General features: G+C 43.8%; 5 non-coding genes across 5 annotated transcripts; 3 read left to right on the plus strand and 2 right to left on the minus strand.

The window, feature by feature from the left end:
- Positions 1-74, minus strand: Trnan-guu (transfer RNA asparagine (anticodon GUU)). The gene has a single exon. It is a non-coding gene; the product is annotated as a tRNA-Asn (tRNA).
- Positions 75-6,704: 6,630 nt separating this feature from the next.
- LOC124968485 (U1 spliceosomal RNA) lies at positions 6,705-6,868 on the plus strand. Its single transcript, XR_007105740.1, has one exon. It is a non-coding gene; the product is annotated as a U1 spliceosomal RNA (small nuclear RNA).
- Positions 6,869-9,742: 2,874 nt separating this feature from the next.
- Positions 9,743-9,816, plus strand: Trnan-guu (transfer RNA asparagine (anticodon GUU)). Its single transcript has one exon. It is a non-coding gene; the product is annotated as a tRNA-Asn (tRNA).
- Positions 9,817-14,717: 4,901 nt separating this feature from the next.
- Trnav-cac (transfer RNA valine (anticodon CAC)) lies at positions 14,718-14,790 on the minus strand. The gene has a single exon. It is a non-coding gene; the product is annotated as a tRNA-Val (tRNA).
- A 2,483-nt stretch (positions 14,791-17,273) lies between these two features.
- On the plus strand, positions 17,274-17,345 carry Trnae-uuc (transfer RNA glutamic acid (anticodon UUC)). The gene has a single exon. It is a non-coding gene; the product is annotated as a tRNA-Glu (tRNA).
- Positions 17,346-18,206: the final 861 nt, after the last annotated feature.

Raw genomic sequence — 18,206 nt, forward strand, 5'->3', positions numbered from 1 at the left:
CGTCCCTGGGTGGGATCGAACCACCAACCTTTCGGTTAACAGCCGAACGCGCTAACCATTTGCACTACAGAGACTTGAGTGTTGGTCGCTTTTCTTTGGTCTTTTCCTTTAATCTCATAAAGGAGTTTGTATTCCCTGAGAGCTGGAGTGTGTGGTCTGTTTTCTTCAAGACAACTGTGTAAGCCCCGAGCCTCGAAACCGGATGATACTCGGTGTTCGTCCCTTTGGAAACCTGTGAGTTGGGGGCTTCTGAAGCCAGAAAGTCCCCAGAATGGCCTTCATTGGGCCTTGACTCTTCACCGGCTTCGGAAGTCGGGGTCTCAGAGACACCCGGGGGCGCTACTCCCCGGGCCTCAGCTGCCGGCGCCCAAGGGGAAGCTGAAAGCCAGATTGCAGCTTTCCGCCACCATCTGCGCTAATTCGGAATCCCTAGTTCTAAGCGGCTGCAATGCGTGGTCTGCGAGGTCGGTGTGACTGGAATCAGAAAGATAGTCGAAAGGAGAAAATTGCAAAGGAGCGTAAGAAAGCAGAGGCATGGAGATAAAGAGACCTACCAAGAGGTCTGTGTTAGAGGCACCGGCCAGATCCTCAAGATAGCTGCTTTGGTTTGGAGCAGAATGGATAGAGAAACGCAGAAGAGCATTACAGAGAAAAACACAGGGAAGGATCCGCCAGACGTCCAAAACAGAAACAGCAAAAAATTATGGTTTTACGTTTGAATAAAAGGTATAGAAGTGCATCACTCGCCATCCGTAATGGTTAATACTTTGTTGTGGTTGCAACAACGTTGATTCCAGTCCGAGTGACAGTACTGTCTTCTATCCTGTGATTCAGGCAAGTTGCTTTTTTTTTTTTTTTTTTTTTTTTTGCTTTGTCTTTTATTCCAGCAGCTGGCAGAGAGAAGAGTAAACTGTAGGTTGCTAATCGCGATTCAGTCAAAAGAGGACTAAACCCTGTAGAGCAAAAACCTGGGGGCTGCAAAGTCCAAAGGAAATCTTGGACTTGCTCTGTCTCCCAAATAAGCAGAAAATATTTCCAGTGGTGAAATGCCACCTTCCAAGGATGTTATATCTATCATTAATGAAATATTGTGGTCATAAGTCGTTTTCCTGGTAGATAAATTTCATATAGGTGGGCCTTTGTTTGTTTTTACACTAATGAGCTTTCAATTCATTTACAAACATCCAAACTAGTTGTGACAGTCTATACCTCCTAGGCCCCATCCCCATCCCCATCCACTGATTTCAATGGGGACAGTAAATTACTAAACAATTAGTTCACACAGACAGTAAATTACTAAACAATTAGTTCACACAGACATAAATCTTCAGTGCAGTTGGTTTAACTTTAACAAGTGCTCAAATTATAGATCACTGCCATCATCTGAGAAAGATCTATAGAGCCCCTGTTCAGGCAATTCCTAACCTACCTCTGGTAATCATTGTTCTGATGTATAGTACCATAGCTTATCATTACCTATTCTTAGAATTCACATGAATGTGATGTATTTTTTTAATCCAGCTCTCTCCGCCCCCCCCCCCAGATTATGCTTATTATGTTCTTAAGATATATCTGCCTTGCTATTTGAATCACTTCTAAATTTTGGTGTTATTGATTTGTTATTTTGATGAACATTGGTGTATTTGGTGCATACTTGGTGCACATTGAAGTACTCTAATTGCTGGGTCATGACCTAGTACAAGTTTAACATTACAAATTGCCAGTCTTCTAAACTAGTTTCACACCAGTTTATGAAGGTAAAATTGCTCTAAATTCTTGTCAGCATTTGGTGCAGTAGTTCTGTTAAATATAGCCACAATGGTGAGTGAGTACTGATATCTTGGTATGGAATTAACTTGTGTTCCCTAATGAGTAATGATGTTGAGCACATTTTCTTATAACTTTTGACAAGAAGTTGTCCTTTATGAAGAAATCCTATTAAAACATTTTGCTCAATTTTATTTCATATAGTTTTATATTGCTGGTTTATAAAAATTCAAAGTAAACATATTGAGGGGGAAAAAATTGTTCCAGTATGTATGGCCAAATTGGGGTTTGAAGGCTCATCCCACCAGAAAACTAATGTCCTGGAGAAGAGTATGGGGGAGAAAGAAAGGCTTTATTCAGTGACGGTGGTTAAGGGGTTGAGGAATTACAGATATAACATAGGAATAATGAGAGGGAGAGGAGCTAATAAGGGGGAGGAATAGTCATGTCTTTTCTGGGAATAGGCTGAGATCTTGGAGAAACTTGGATGCCACCTTTTATCATTCCTTTCACAGCCTGGTGTTTTTTGTTTTGTTTTTTGTTTTGTTTCTGTTTTTTGTCAATGGTGTCTGGTAGATGTCTTTAGCTTTCTAGAGGAGAAGAGGGAGACTAGGCAAGTCTAAATCAAGTTAACTCTATAGTTTGGGACAAAATAGATCTCAAATGATCAACATGTCTATGGGCAATCCTGAGTAGAATCTGACCCAAGAGTTAAGGCAACAAAGGAGACAGACACATTATGAAGGCATAGTGGAAGAGGCCTGTAATTCCACTGACTTGAGAAACTGAGGCAAGAGGATTGCCATTCAAGGCCAGCCTCAACAATTTAGCAAGACCTCCAGTAACTCAGTGAGACCCTGCCTCAAAATAAAATATAAAAAGGACTGAGCATGTGGCTCAGTGGTAAAGCATTCCTGGGTTCAATCCCTAGTTTAAAAATAAAATGAAAAAATTTTTTTAAAAATGAGGGGCTGAAGTTGTAGCTCAGTGGTAGAGCACTTGCCTAGCACATGTGAGGCACTGGGTTCCATCCTCAGCGCCACATAAAAATAAATGTAATAAAGGTATTGTGTCCATCTAAAACTAAATATGTATATATTAAAAGAAAGAAGGCAGAGATGTCAAGTTTTTCATCCCCTTCTAGTCACCCATCAGACATCTGTAGACCCAAATGAAGAGTTGGTGTTTTCAGCAAAAACTGCTTTCAGGTCTCTGAGAAGTGAGCTAGTCAATTGTTATCATAGCCCACAGATCATTGGTTTGATCTAAATACAGCAAAGCCAGTAGGGACAATATGATAATTGTTCAACCATATGACTTCCAAAATTAGTGATTTTTAAGTAAAAAGCAAGTGAAGTTAAAGGATTTCTTTAGGTTTTTCCTTGGTGACAGATGTGATATTTCATGAGTAGAAGCATTTAATTTTGAAAAAAAATTATTTAGCTTTATTTTTCCTGTATCTTCACAGTCATTTAAAAAATGTTTTATGAAAAAATCTTTCTGCTCAGGGTAGTAAACATATTCTCCTAATTTTATCTATGACCTCTTGAGTTGTAGTTTTAATTTTTAAATCTATATCATCTAAAGTTTTATTCCTAACTAAAACATTCTTGAGAGCTACCAATGACAACTCTTCCAAAATCTTCTTTAAACGGTTGTTAAAAATCTACAAGGACCTTATGCTAAAGAACACAGTGGTTTTAAATTACCTCTACTCTTAACACAATTGAGAAATTGTCTCAATAAAAACTGGCAATCTAAGTTTTGCTTACCACAATCCTGTGAATATCAGCATGCATACCAACCCCAGATATTTTCCAACTTTGAATTTTTGTCATGTTATTCCAGATGACTTAGTTACCTCTTTCCATTTTTCACACCACCACCACACACTGCTGATTCCTGAACTCCAAGCTCTTCCTCCTTCTGCGCCCTAGAACCCTACCTCACTTCACTTTTAAATTCATTATCTCCCCTCTTCTCTTTCTATCTTCCCTAGAGGTTTCTCTCTCTTCCTCTCTCTTTGCCTCCCTCCCTCTCACCAAACACACACACGGGGCCTGGTCTACTAGCTACTATTCTGTACCTTTGCTCCACTTTCCTGAATCCAGCTCCACAACCCATACCTTCCCCCACCTCCTCAAACCCTTTTAGGCCACAGTATTCCACCTTGACAACCTGACCAGTTGGGATCAGACTTCCTACTTTACTTCAGAGCACCATGGTCAGGGGACATGGGTGAGGGAAATGTGTGTGTGGAGATAAGTGCTGCATAAGAGGGGAAGGAAGACACTGTGGCCTCCCATCCTCCTGGGTCTCATTGGCTCAGAACAGCTCACTCTCTCTTTGAGCTCTATATAAAAAAAAAAATCAGGTCGGAACTCTGATCTTCCTGGCTCTCAGTTCATGAGAAAAGTGTGCAGATAAGACCTCGCTCTTGTCCCAGAAGGTGCCGTCTCCTCTGGGTGAGTGCTACCTCCAGGGTCTAGACTCAGACTTTGCTGCAGGGCACCTGCAGAAAGGCAATAGGGCATGTTGGGGGGCATCAGAAACCTTGCTGAAGGCCTCTTTGTCCACGATTCCTTTGGGGAGAATGTGGAAGTAGGTACCCCTTTGAGGAAAAAGGTGCCCCAACTTTGGCTTTATTTGAATTGTCTGGGTCCAGCTGGTCCTCTCTGCTGTGCAGGGGTAGCCAGTAGCTTGAGTATCTCTCATCTAGCTTCCTCTCCATGCCATTCCTTGCACCTCCTTCTCACCCACTCCTTTGCCCAGCTGTCCTTGGGAGAGTAAAGTCCACAACCCTGCAAAAGTTCCTTCTCCAGCATAAGAGGAGGGATTTGGATGCACCTTTTCTAACCATAAAACAGAGAACCTGCATGAGGAGGGAAGTCCTTTACTTGAGGATTCCCTTGACACAGCCCACCCTGGGAGCTGACTCAGAGTCTGAGAATCCTCCATCTTCCTTGATGACTAGGTCTCAAGGCCCCAGGAGCTGGTCAGTTTAGAAATTTCCCACTACTCCTCTAAAGGAATATCTCATGGGGCCCTCTCTTACCCATAAGGGACACAGGGGAAATAATTCTGGATTGGGAACAGTGGACCCTTGCTTCTGAGTGACTATCCCATTGAGAACCCATTCTTTCCCCAGGCACTTGGAGAGAGAACAAGTGATCTAGGATGATGTGCTCTTCAAGGTCAGTGAGAACTCTAATGCTCTCTGCCCACTGCTACCACCACCACCAACTCATCACTGGCAAGAACCCAGTTTCTTCCATGAGAGTCACAGGACCATCCATCTTCTAGGTTCCTCTTTCAGGAGTCCCAATGGAGTTGGTCACTTCCTGCTCTCAGAATAATTCAGAAATTGTTCCTTGAAATGGTCAAGTGCTTTGTGAAAGTAAGCTCTTTCAGGATTCCGTACAAGGGTTCCTTATGGTTGTAGACTCTGTTTTCCACATCTGCTGAAAGCCTGCATTTGGCTTCCTTGAGATGGCATATGATAATGCCCTGGCTGGAAGCATGGCACCAACACCCACTTGTTTCACTTCACATCTCACCTCTCTCCCTCTCTGCTCAGATTTCCTTCTTCTTATCCCGTCTTTCCCTCAGCAAGGGTGCTGACCCACACTCAAGCCAAACCCAGATTAAAGAGGTTGATGGTTCCAGCCTCCTGCAGAACTGTCTCCACTTGCTACTATGTCTCCATCTACCCCTCCATTGTCCATCCATCCTTACAGTGACCCCAATTGTGGTGGAGAAGCACTCACTGGAGCTACCACAGTGCTTTATCCAGTTTAGGCCCTGACTGTGGGAGCCAGAACCTAGGGTGTTTGGAAGTAAAAATTAAGCCATAGGCAGCATACACTCCCTTCAAGGATCTATTTCCATTCCCATGATCACTACTGTAGTACAGATGAACACTTGGAGACCAACAGAGAGCAAGAGACTCCCCTAAGGTCATCTGAATTCCAAGAACTTGCCCTTTAAGGACTAGGTTTTCCTCATGTTCACCTATCCCCAGTCCCTCTTCCTTTCTCCACCTTCCTTAGACTGTAACAATGGGGAAAGGAAAAAAGTGAGGAAACTAACTACCATCAGCAGGCTATAAGAGGAAGAGGAAGATAAGAAAGAGGAGGAAGAGAAGAAAAAACAGGAGGAGGATGAGGAGGGAAGACAAAATATCTGGGTTTCTTCATGCAGAGACTACAGAATCCCTGCAGTAGTCTTTGGGCCCCATTCTTCATGGTGAGAACTAGAAAGCTCCAAGTTTGCACTTCCCAAATGAAGGAAAAGGGGTTTTTTGTCTTTGAGGGACAGCAGAGGAGATTCATTGAATAACACAGCATTGGTAGCTCTAAGTCTTTGCCACATCCTACCCTCAGTGGGATATATTTGTGAAGCATCCTATTTAAAGTGAATTCACTTTTCCTATGAATAATTTAAGTTTTCAACTCATTAAGGTAAATGAAAACCATGCCATCATTGGAAAATAGGTGTAAAAGACAACACCAGATTAGCAACGGTTTAGTTGGTATTCCCAACTACAATTTCTTCAAATGTTCTTAGAGTGAATCATTCCAATCACCGCAGGCGTTTCCCCCTTTCATTTGGATACCCCCGCCAAAAAGTGTTAAGATAAATATTACGGCTACTGTAAACCAAGAGGAGACAGAGTCAGGGAAGAAAGGTGGGCCGAACTGACCCAAGCAGCAGGTGAAGTATGCAGATGAGTCGGCGCAGGGGCTGCTGGTCGGAAGCTGTAGGTGAAAGGTAGTGTAGTTGGCTCGCGTGGCTTATCTTCTGGGTGACTGTGGATGCGAGTCTTTTACGGAAAGTGGTTCAGAAGACTGTCAGTGGATGAGTGAAAGGGAGGTTGGTGACCGTGACTGTACAGTCAGGGGAGAGGAGGCTGTACTGTGCCTGTGCCTTACGCCCTCATACTTACCTGGCAGGGGAGATACCATGATCAGGAAGGTGGTTCTCCCAGGGTGAGGCTCTACCATTGCACTTAAGGTGTGCTGACCCCTGCGGTTTCTCCACATGCGAGAAACTCGACTGCATAATTTGTGGTAGTGGGGGACTGCGTTCGCGCTTTCCCCTGATCTAAGTCGGTTGGAAAAGAAGAGTGAATCCGTGATGGGACAGTGTTGGTTTAGTTCGCTGGCCCTCAAGTACTCGGATTAAATAGGATTTAGTTCTTTTTTTGGCAGGAGTTTTTATATGTTTCTATTCTACTATATGTATCGTGGAAGACTTAAGAAAAAGGTTTTGTGCCCCGTAGAGTAAGCTTTGCAGGCCTCAAACGTCCTGTCTAAAAGGTGGAGTCCCCAACGGTTGAATTCCGAGTTCAGTACTTGCCAGCGATCTCACTTTTATACCTTTCACCCGAGTCCGTGCAGCCTCGGGGGGGAAAGGGTAGTAGGGCGTGCTGTGTAGGACTGCGTTGAGAGATGGCATAGTAGGCCATTCTTTCAGAAAATGCGGAAGAGCTTAAGCCAGGCCCAAGTTAAAGAGGCTGGTAGAGTTTCTACCTTCTCTCAAGACTGTGTCCCTTTTCTGTTTCGTCTCCCCTGTACAAGACCGACATCATCTCCTGCTGGCCAGATAATGTTCAAGTGGCTTTATTGCTTTTTTTTTTTTTTTTTTTTTTAAGTTCTACTATCTCCGCTCCGCCCCCTGTTTTTTTCCGTCTGCGTTGCCTATGCGCTCTCTCTCAAGTGCGCTCGCTTCCTTTCCATTATCTCATTAACAAGTCCCACCAATATTTGCTACATCTCAACCAGAAAGATGATTAAAACCCATTTTATTTGTGGAAGCTAGAGCTCAGACTCAGCTGGCTTCTCATCTTTTGATATTTTCTGCTTAATGGTTAAGGTAGGGGAAAGGTCAGGCAGTTAGCATAGGCCAGAATGCTAAAGGTTGAAAGGGTGACGACTAACTTCTCAGAGGAAAGGGTTGCTAACGATTAACCTTCGCGCTCTCTCCCAAGGATCCTCGGCTCCGAGATCCCCGTCTCTCCGGAGAAGTCTATCACTTTCTTAAATAAAACTGTCTTGCTTGCTTACTTCGGCATTGATGGTGCTCATTCACGGACTCCGTGAAAACGAACCTGATTCGGATCTCCATCGAACCGGTATCAAGGTGAGGCACAGCACGAGTTCTCTTTGACAGTCCCCTGGTACGTTCACCGGTGGGTTTCGCTTCTAACCTCATTGCACTGTGAAGCCAGCGGTAAAGACTGTTCTCTAGCCCCAGATAAAATTTGCGGCTTTTGCAAGGATAAAAACAAATCATAAGACGCGGGATTTGGTTGGCTCGTGTGGGTCCAAGATGGAGCACCACAATTACGAAGACTCGGATTTACAACCGGGGTTGTTCTGGGCACAAGGAAGAGAGCTAATTGTTAGGGAGGACTAGACGTAGGTAACGCCATTTTGAAACATATCATCCATCTTAGAGCAACAGTCACCCCACGGTAACTCTGACCCAGCCTGGCCTAAACCCCAGATAATACTCCATCATTACGTTATCAGTAGAAATCCCGATCCGGTCCGTGTTCCACGGAGTTGAAGAATGAACACCGCAAACGCCGAGATAAGCGAGCAGAAATTTATTAAAGAGGAGGTTAAGGTTCAGAAGTGTAAGAAAGCTCCCAACGGAGGGTACGGGAAGGGTAAGTGTGCCACCAGGGTCTTTTGTTATCCCTTCTTTTAAAGGCACATGAGGGGAAGTTGACGGATCCCATCTTGTAACCCTTCGAGATTTTAACTGTCGCGTGTGGGTGCTCAGGCTGAACGGAGTTGTCCTTTTTGCAAGATTGGAGTCTTTGTCCCTTTAGGGAAATAGATGTTGTTTGGCACGCCAGAGCACATCAAACGGTGGAGCATATAACGTCCTCCTTATCGACCTTCACTATTTTCCTACTCTGCCTGTTTCCCCTGCCTAAATTACATAAAGGAAATTGTTATTTGGGACTGAAGTCCCTAGAAACACTTTGTTCGACATGAAACAGTGACCATCACAGGATGAAGGTGAGGACCAAGAGGACCCTTTCCTGACAACCTCCTAGCAACGGCCTAACCCCCCAATTTCCCCCACTTCCTCACAACTTCCCTAGACTGTAAGGGTTAGCGGTTCCAGCCTCTGTTGGGACCTCCTTCTGCAGGTTTATCCGGAATAAATCTGTGTTACTGTTGAGCCGCTTCTCCTCTTTATTTCCTTCATTCGGTTCTTTCCTTACACTAATCACTGTAGGATCACCACGTGCCTAAACCTACTGGCAACCATTTTGCTCCCATTATTTTGTTTTTTGTTCCTTTTTAAATGTGAAAATACATTATCAGCATCATTATTTTTACTGCTGTATTCTTGGTCAACTCCAGGTCCCCTTGTTCCTCTTGTCTTCTCTTCGTTTCCCTGTCTCCATTCTATTCTGTATCCAGCCGGTGCCTCTGAAGCACAGGCATACTGGAAGTTCTCGTCCAGGTGCTCCTCCCCACCCCGCCCACTTCTTTGCCTCCTTTTTACTTTTCCTTTTTTAACCTGTCTGCCTTTTTCCAGCTCGGCGTTCAGCCGGACTCCACCGACCGCAGCCGAGTTGAGCGAGGGGAGCGCAAGCCACGCAGATGGTCGGCGGAAAGCGGAGCGAGGAAGGGAGAGAACCCTCGCGGGAGCCCAGCCGGCGCTCAGCTTCCGTGTGGCCCCACGCCGTTCAGGCTCGGGGAGTCGCGCGCCCGGGCGACTCCGGGATGCGGGCTGCTGCAGGGCGAGGCGAAGGCCATTCGGCTGCTCCTGTGACTTCGAAACCCCCCCGGACGCCGGGGTTTTGGTCGTGACTAGCACAATACAAGACTCCACCTCTTCGATTTTCCGAGATTTTGCAATTTGCAGGTTTTGTTGTGTAAAAAGTCGCCGGTAACGCTTGGAGTTCTACCTTTATTTTCCTTACATTGAGACGGAACCTGCAAACGTGTGTGTCTCTGTGGCGCAATCGGTTAGCGCGTTCGGCTGTTAACCGAAAGGTTGGTGGTTCGAGCCCACCCAGGGACGTGGTTTTAATTTTTCAGACTTTTCTCCTTAGGATATTCTCACCTACGAAGGTAGAAAAAACCCCACTCCTCTCACTTCTCCCATCCTTTGTTTCCTTAGGTATCAAGGAAGATGTAAAGGAAGATTCAGATTCTCATAAGGGCGCCCCTAAAAAGTAACTAGGGGTGTGCTTCACAATCTAGAAATGTATGGGAAAGTCAGGACCTCGAAATTTTGCGTTTACACCAAATTTTCTTCCGTTTGTACTAGTGTTTCTTTACCCCTTCCCAAATTCTTTTGACATTAATTTAGTCCCATGCTACCGTCATCATTCTTGTCCACACATCTTTGGCCACTTGTTCAAGTATTTCTGTAGAGTCAACACCTGGAAGAGCAATTGCCCAATCAAAATGTTTTCATGTTTTAAAAATACTAATTCATTGTCTCCTTAGTTGGTTTATTAGCCATAAGTCTTTCCTTTGTTTCATAGTGATGACTTCAGTGTTTAGAGTGTTCAATTTTTACTTATCACAGTCTACCTTCAAGTGCTATTAGACCTATTTACATTTCTCCCCTGCTTTCCTTTATGCTATTGATGTCGTGTATTTTACTTTATAGTGTTATAGACCCCACAGTCTATCTTTATTGTTTTTGTTTGAACAATCAGATGTTTTTAAAGATAGAAATAAGAAATCCTGTATTTGCCAAAATGTTTGTCAATGTAGATACTATTTCTAGCATTCCTGGTTGTGTACAACTAGATTTCCATCTGATATCAGTTTCCTTCCGCTTGGAGGACTTAAGCACTTTTTTTAGTTCTACATTGATTCCCATCCCACCCCCCTCAGCCCTTTAAAGATGTTCCTCTGCTTTCTTCTTTGCATTGCTTTACCACTACCTTTTCCTCTGATTTTGAGATTTAAAAAATCTTTTTCAATGGATTTGAGTAGTTTAATTATGATGTGCCTTGGTGTGGTTTTCCTCAGGTGTCTTGTGCTTGGGGTTTGTTCAGATTCTTGGATCACTGGGTTAATGATTTTCATTTTGATTGGAAAATGTTCAGCTCTATTTCTTCAAAATTTCTTCTTTTTCCCCATTTTATTCAGGGACTTCATTTACTAATATTTGGTTTCTCAAAGTTGCCTTATGAGATCTTAATGCTTTGTTTATTTAATAACTTTTTTTTGCCATGAGTTTGTTTTCAATTGTTTATGGCTTTGTTTCCTAATACTTTTTCCTACAATTTCTGATCTGCTCTATTAAGTCCATCTGGTGAATTTACTATCTCAGATGTTATTTTCAACTCTAACATTAGATTCTGGCCATTTCTATATGTTGCATGTCTGTGCTTAACTCTTTGAACCTATGAAATATTCATAACAATAGTTCTAAAGTTTAAAATTGTTAATTCTAACATTGTGTCAGTCTGGTTCATCTTTGATTAATTGAATATTCTCCTTTTTATGGGTTATGTTTTCCTGGCTTTCTGCATGCCTGGTATTCTTTAATTGTGAAAATTACCTTCTTGAATTTTAGAATTCCTATAAATCTTTTTTTTTTTTTTTTTTTTTTTTTTCCTTTTTGGGTACTGGGGATTGAACTCAGGGGCACTTGACCACTGAGCCACATCCCCAGCCCTATTTGGTATTTTATTTAGAGAGGGTCTCACTGAGTTGCTTAGTGCCTCACTTTTGCTGAGGCTGGCTTTGAACTTAACCATCCTCCTGTCTCAGTCTCTCAAGCCACTGGGATTACAGGCCTGCACCACTGCACATAGCTAGAATTCCTAAATAAATCTTGTATTTTGATCTGGGGTGCAGCTAAGTGATTCATAAACAGTTTAATCCTTCTGGTTCTTGTTTTTCTGATTTTAGGAGATTCAGGAAAGTGCTGCCTCACTACCAAAACATTTTGAATTATGAACAGTTCCAGTCTGGCTGGTGTGTACAGGCACCTGCCTTGTATGAGTACCAGACCCTGACCCATGATTTTCTCACGTATTTCTCTGGTATTAGCTTGTTTCTTCATAAGCATGTACAAACTAGTGTTTTGATGAGTATAGCCCCTGGGAGCAGTGTCTACATATGCCCAAATTCTCTCTCTGCTGGGCTTTCTTCTGGATCTTTGTCCTATGAATTCTAGTTGTCTTGCACTCTCCAGACACTCAGCTTCCTCCCAGTGCAGAAAGTCCACCTTAGAGTTCCTTCAATGTTCCTAGCCTGGAAACAATTCTTCACCTAACAATGTAAGCTGTATAATCAGGGGTTACATGGTTTGTTTCCCATGTTTCAGGGTTTACTGTCCCTTGTTGCCTGATTTCCAGGCAATTAAAATACAAGATTTCTTTGAAGCCCCTAGAAAGCACTCCATTAAAGATGGTAGGTGGAGCATGACATTTAAAAATCACCAGAGAAATGTCATTTCCAATTAGGGTATAAGAAGTTGCAAAAGAATATCACTCCTACCCTAACCATAAGAACAACCTAGCTCAGATAGAAATAGCAATTTTTAAATCACCAGAGAGCTTAGGATGGAAAGAAACTGAAATGAACTGAACTCCAAGAAGTGACAAACCCATTCTATGAAAGAAGAGAGCCATGGCAGTTTTCATATCTTGTGAACTGGTGTAAGTAGGAGTCTACCATATATGTGAAAAAAGTGAAGTTATCCAAATCTTTAACAAATTTGTAATGACAACATGTTGATAACTGTAATGGTGCAGAATTCCAAGGGACTGCAGTCACAGATCAAGTCAGAACCTACCCACCCACTTCTTTTTATAGGCAGTGGTGCAGACTGAATTGTGTCCATTTCCATCACCCCAAATTAAAATATTGAAGCTTTAATACCCCGTAGCTTAGAATGTGACTCTATTTGGAGACAGAGCCCTTAAAGAGGTAATTACATTAAATGAGACTATTAGGGTGGGCTTTAATCTGACTAATTTTTTTTTTTTATAAGGAAAGGACATTAGGTTGGGGGGGGGAGAGTGAGAGAGAGAAAGAGACCCTACACAGAAAAAAAATTCCCTGTAAAATCAATGAGAAAGTGGTCATCTACAAGCCAAAGAGAGATACCTCAGGAGAAATCAAACTTGTGAACCCCTAACCCCTTGATCTTAAACTTGTAGTCTCCAAAAGTGAGAAAAATAATTTCTGATATTTAAGCCATTCAGACTGGTTTTTTTTTTCTTTTTTCTTTTTTTGAATGGCAACCCTAGCAAATAAAGGCATCAACAAATTCAGGATAGCAGTACACTGAAAGCTGAACTCAGTGCAGGAACAACTGTGTCAGAGAGAAGAGAGAGTATACTTGAATATTATCACCAGGTGTCAACATGGTCAATTAAGACAACCAGCCACACTAAAGTAACAGTCAAGCCTTTATTCACTTAGTATGATAGCATTAGCAAGAGGTTAAATAAAGTGGGTACCAACTGCTTCAATATTCCTTTTTTCCCCCCTCTATTGAATGGCATCAAGCAAGGGTAAGATATATCAAATAGGGGATACTAAGTTGTCAATAGAACTAAGTGACCCTGAACAAAAGTCTCCTGGACCTAGGGGCAAGTTGAAGAGAAAGGAGTAATGGTTAAGAGTCAGAGCAAAGTAATTTCAAGTTCCCCTGATAAGCTTATCTCTACAAAGGCATCTGAGTAGAGTTTTGAATGAGACCCCTTTTCCATAAAGAGGCCTCTGAATGGAGGACTCTAGGCTAGGAATGTAATTATGCATTAGAACATGACTGGCCTCAGGGAGAAGGGCCTTAGTTCTTAATTATGCCTATCTCCAGATACTGCAGTCCACTGGCTGCTCACTAAATCTGATGTGGGAAAGACACTCTCCCACCCCATTTGCCTGCCTGGCAAATCCTTTTAATAGTCTATGAGAGTGCCTAAAAAGTCATATATAAGATTCTGGCCTGGAGCTGCACTCAGACTGAAAAATTCTTTCCCTTGGGTGCTTGGGGCCTTCCCTGAATGCCAGTCAGCTATCTGAAAAATTCTGGGAACTAAAAAAAAGTACTAAGAGAGATCACACTGAAATCTTGACCAAATGTAAGACAGATTACTTTCCTCAAGTGCTGAGCAGAAGCCCAAAATGTTAGGACAGGGCAGATGAGCTGAGAGATAACCCTTAGGTATACAGGGCTTTTGTGGAATGCATACCCTATGGATTACCAAAGACAGTTAGACAGGTTGCCAAGAACAAAACCATGGGAACTTAGGAGTCTTCATTGAGTATACTTTAGTAGTCCTACAAAGGGTAGGTGGGGTAGTAAATATGAATTCTATCCTGAGGCACAACAGGACTTCATCCTATACACTGTGGTCATCCACCAGAATCTAGAAGCAGGGAAGCATATATTTTAAACTGATATGAATAGGGAATGTTGATTACATATTCTTAGCTTGAGATCCACATGCAGATTTAGATTTGTTCTCGCTCAGGCAAATCAACTTGTACCACAGCTGTGAGGTAGGATGGTAGGATGCCAAGAATGACCCTCAGGAAATACATTCTGAGTTTACAGAGACATAATCATTTAAAGTCAGTTTATGGAGAAGATTCAGCTTGAGAAGCACATTGAAGATGCAAGGAAAAGAACTTCATTGGATCTCCTAGTTTAGTCTAATAATATGAAGATACTGGCAAGCGTCCACAACACCTTTATCCAGGGAGCTCAATGACACTTGTGGCTTCCAGTCTGAGGAGAAGAAAGATATGAGGTCTTAGGTTTGTATAAGAGTAGTAAAGACACTTTCTTCTTCTTTTTTTTTTTTTTTTTTTTTTTTTTTTAGTAAAGACACTTTCGTTGAAGTTTACTTAAGAAATATGCAACAAACCTCTTTTCCCTTTACTGAGATTTTGTTTCCTCTATTGAAAAGAGAATGAACTTTATTTAATGATAAAAGGACACACTGTTTCCGCCCGGTTTCGAACCGGGGACCTTTCGCGTGTGAGGCGAACGTGATAACCACTACACTACGGAAACAAGGCCTACCAGTCATCTTTCCTATCTGAAAATTTACACTCGCACCTCCCCGCGCAACCCCAGCCCTGTCCCCAGATATTGCAGTTTCTAACGTATGAAATTCAGATGCGTTTGGAAACTACTGAAAAAAACCATCCATGATCGCTCAGGTAAGGAGACCAGCTCCAGGAAAGCCCTGGCGTAGGGTTCCTTCTCACTTCCGAACTGAGGACCCTGGGATTCAACTCTGTGACTTCGGCATCCCACCTTTCACACAGAGCTTTTGGTTCTTAGAAGCTGCGGGAGCTCACGGTTTTGGGGCGCCCGATCCCTGGGTATCCTCGTGGCCCCCAAGTGTGGATGGCCCCTCTGAGACGCGGCAGCGCCTCGATGGCCCTTTTCAGGGCTCCGATCTCAGTGCTCTTGGGAGTTTCCAGTCTATCTAGAAACCGCAGAAAACTACCCCTCCGCCCTCTCCCCGACTCCGAGAGGGTGTCCCCTTGCGCTTTCTCGCCCCTTTGAGTCAGCACCCCCTTGTGGTCTTTCGGAATAGTGACCCCTAGGTTCCTACTGCTGTCGTTTATTCTCTTCAACTCAATTTATCCAATAATGTAATGTCTTCTTGTTTTAGCCAGTACAGTAGCAAAGGTTGACGTCTTAGGCATTTGGCTGCTTGAAAATATAACATCCAGCCAAAGCCAAATCATGCTTCTTGGCCTATACTGATTTCATTTGAAGACCAGGCCCTGAAATTGAATATAAACAGGAAAGGTTTCAAGGCCACCTCTTGGTGGAGGACACAGGGTCAGCCTAGCAGATTTCATGATCACAGGATCTCCACCTCGGTCTTGAGATTGTTTTTGAGAGGAAGTTTTATTTTACCTTTTGTAGTACCCAAAACTTATTTTTTAAATTTTCCTGCTCAACACAGGTCTTGAACTTTAACAAACGATAAGAGCAGTTTTCAGAGCAAAGTTGTGACTGTGAGGTTTTCACGTTTGCCTTACAGCAAAATATCAATGGGCAGTTTTCTTTTGCTGAAAGATGTTAACGTTTCTTTTTTCTATGGTCTTTTTCTGGGACGTGGACTTAAAAGGTTTGCGGGAAAATGAGTCATTTACCGTGCCGTTGTTAGCTTTTCTTACTGCAATGGTTACCGCCTTTCACATCCGAAGTTCCAGAGCTCCCACCTTGGCGAAGGCGCCGGCAACAAGTACACTGGATACCAAGAGACCATCCTCAGCTTTATTTCGCTTTGGTTCAAACTGAAGAGCCCGACGCGACTGGACTACTTCACCCTCACCAGCGTCTGGGGAGAACCATTTCCAGATGGCGCTGATTTCGTGGTAGTTTTAGGTTAGGAAATGTAATGCTCGCCCCTCCCTCTTTCCTTCTCTTTTTGAACTATTTCTCTCCTTTGCAGATACCCAGAGGAGAGGATTCACCACCTTTCTGTCTCTTAGGACCCATTCGGGTCCTTCCTGGAGAAAAGAAAACCGAAGCAAAATGGGCTGGAGGCATCTGAGTAGCCACAAACTCACCTCCTGGATCTCACGCGCCTGTTCCTCACCGGGTCCCTGCCGAAGCCTAAACAGTGCTTCTCTGCAGGCCAAACCGAAAGGTGTGGGATCCTGATGGTGTGAGAGGGGACGCGTGAGGTCTCCGACTTGTCCCTAGTCCTGAAGACAGACCTGGAGAGGCTCTAGGCCAGGGCTGAGCAAAGAAACAACCCGAAAACGTGCAAAGGCCTATCAACTTCACTCTCTTAAGGGTTGCCAGTTAAAATTATCTCCCGTCCTTATCAGGAGAGTCGCTGGTCCTAATTCAGTAATCAGGAATGGGAAAGATTGTGTAGATCAACGTCCATATTTGATTGACAGGAAAACAGGAATTCCTTGTCCGAAGTGGAGTTTGAGTAAAACATCAGCGTCAAAAATAACTTCGTGTTTTTGTTTCTTTTTAGTCTGTTTTGGGGATTTACTCTCAGCATTGGGAGGATTGTAATAAAGAATCCCAACAAGGAAACACTAAGGGTGCGAAAGGTTTTAGGGAGAACTGCCTGTGTTTTGTTATGGGACCCAAGACCTTGCTTGAAAGAGGTGCCATGCAGTGTCTGTGCTCCTGCGTGAGTCTGAGTCCTGGGGGCTCAGGGTCATCCTCTCTTCGCCCTCGTCCACGCCCCTTATCACTCCAGGCAGCAGCGTCTTCGCCCGGCTCGCGAGAGCATCTCTCCGTAGGCACGCTGTCTCTCGAAAAGGAGTCTCTAGCTCTGTACTGAGCCGTAGCAGGGACTCACCACCAATGGCTGGGTGAATTGTGCTCCTGGCGGCCTTCATGTGCGCCTCGCTGGTGAGACTTAAGTCCCGATGCTTCGCCTGCAGTCTAGCTTTTTGGAAAAAAACTTGAAAGATACTCTCTAGATTATCCCTAGAACCACCAATGGCACGCGGAAGATAGACTTTTGAAGTGTGTCTTTTAAAATTAAGTCAGAGGTTGCTCACGGTTCCCTGGTGGTCTAGTGGCTAGGATTCGGCGCTTTCACCGCCGCGGCCCGGGTTCGATTCCCGGTCAGGGAAGGTAGGTGAGCTTTTTGTAACCAACCTTCAGGAATCTTACCCGTAACTCCCCAGAGTGTGTAGTGCTCTGCCAAAAGTCTCTACAGTATGGAATCAAACGGATTCCATTCAGGCCATGAAAATCAACAGTACCTTGGGAATTTGTGGGGTGATACCAAAAGTTCTGATATACATGTCTTTAGACTTAAAGAAGTTGAAGAAAGAGCATAGGGAAAGTATTTCTTATTACCAGATTTGCTGAGAAATATTTTATTTACCATACAAAGACACAGCCTTCAAAAGCATGTCCCATTTCAGGAGAGGGTACGACCTGCAGACAACTGCAGGGCTTCATCTAAGTAAGGAACAGACGTCGAGGATCTCTGCCCTTCCCAGCATCACAGGGATCGCCTTCAGTCGCCTCTTCCAACGCCCAAGAAACCGCTTATAAGCAAAGGAAACAACTTGCCCAGTAGACCAGCCTTTTCCAGGGGACTGCAAAAGTTGTGACTCTGGTATTCAAAGCTCTGGCTTTGGCGTGAGGCCATGGCGAGTTTGAATGTAAAGCCACTCCAGTCCGTGAGTGAAATGTGGATGTGACAAGAACTGGCGCACTGAGGGGAGAACAGAAAGCGCGAGCTTGGGTGAAAGAGTCGCACTAGAAGGCTGCCATGCGTGGAGATTCATGCTCTAAAAATAGCAGTAGGGGAAAACTCTGGCCTCCGGCTACTTGGCCATCAAGGAGCTGCGGATTGACTGATTTTCTCGCGTGGTCGGACAGCAACTTCTTTGCAACAGAGCACCCGGAATCCCCAACCTGCCTACATCTGTGGCCCACAAGGCCACTGGCTCCCTGCTGTCTCCAAGAGACAATCCTCAGCG

The sequence above is a fragment of the Sciurus carolinensis genome, chromosome 1, assembly GCF_902686445.1.
Source record: "Sciurus carolinensis chromosome 1, mSciCar1.2, whole genome shotgun sequence".
Taxonomy (NCBI): Eukaryota; Metazoa; Chordata; class Mammalia; order Rodentia; family Sciuridae; genus Sciurus; species Sciurus carolinensis.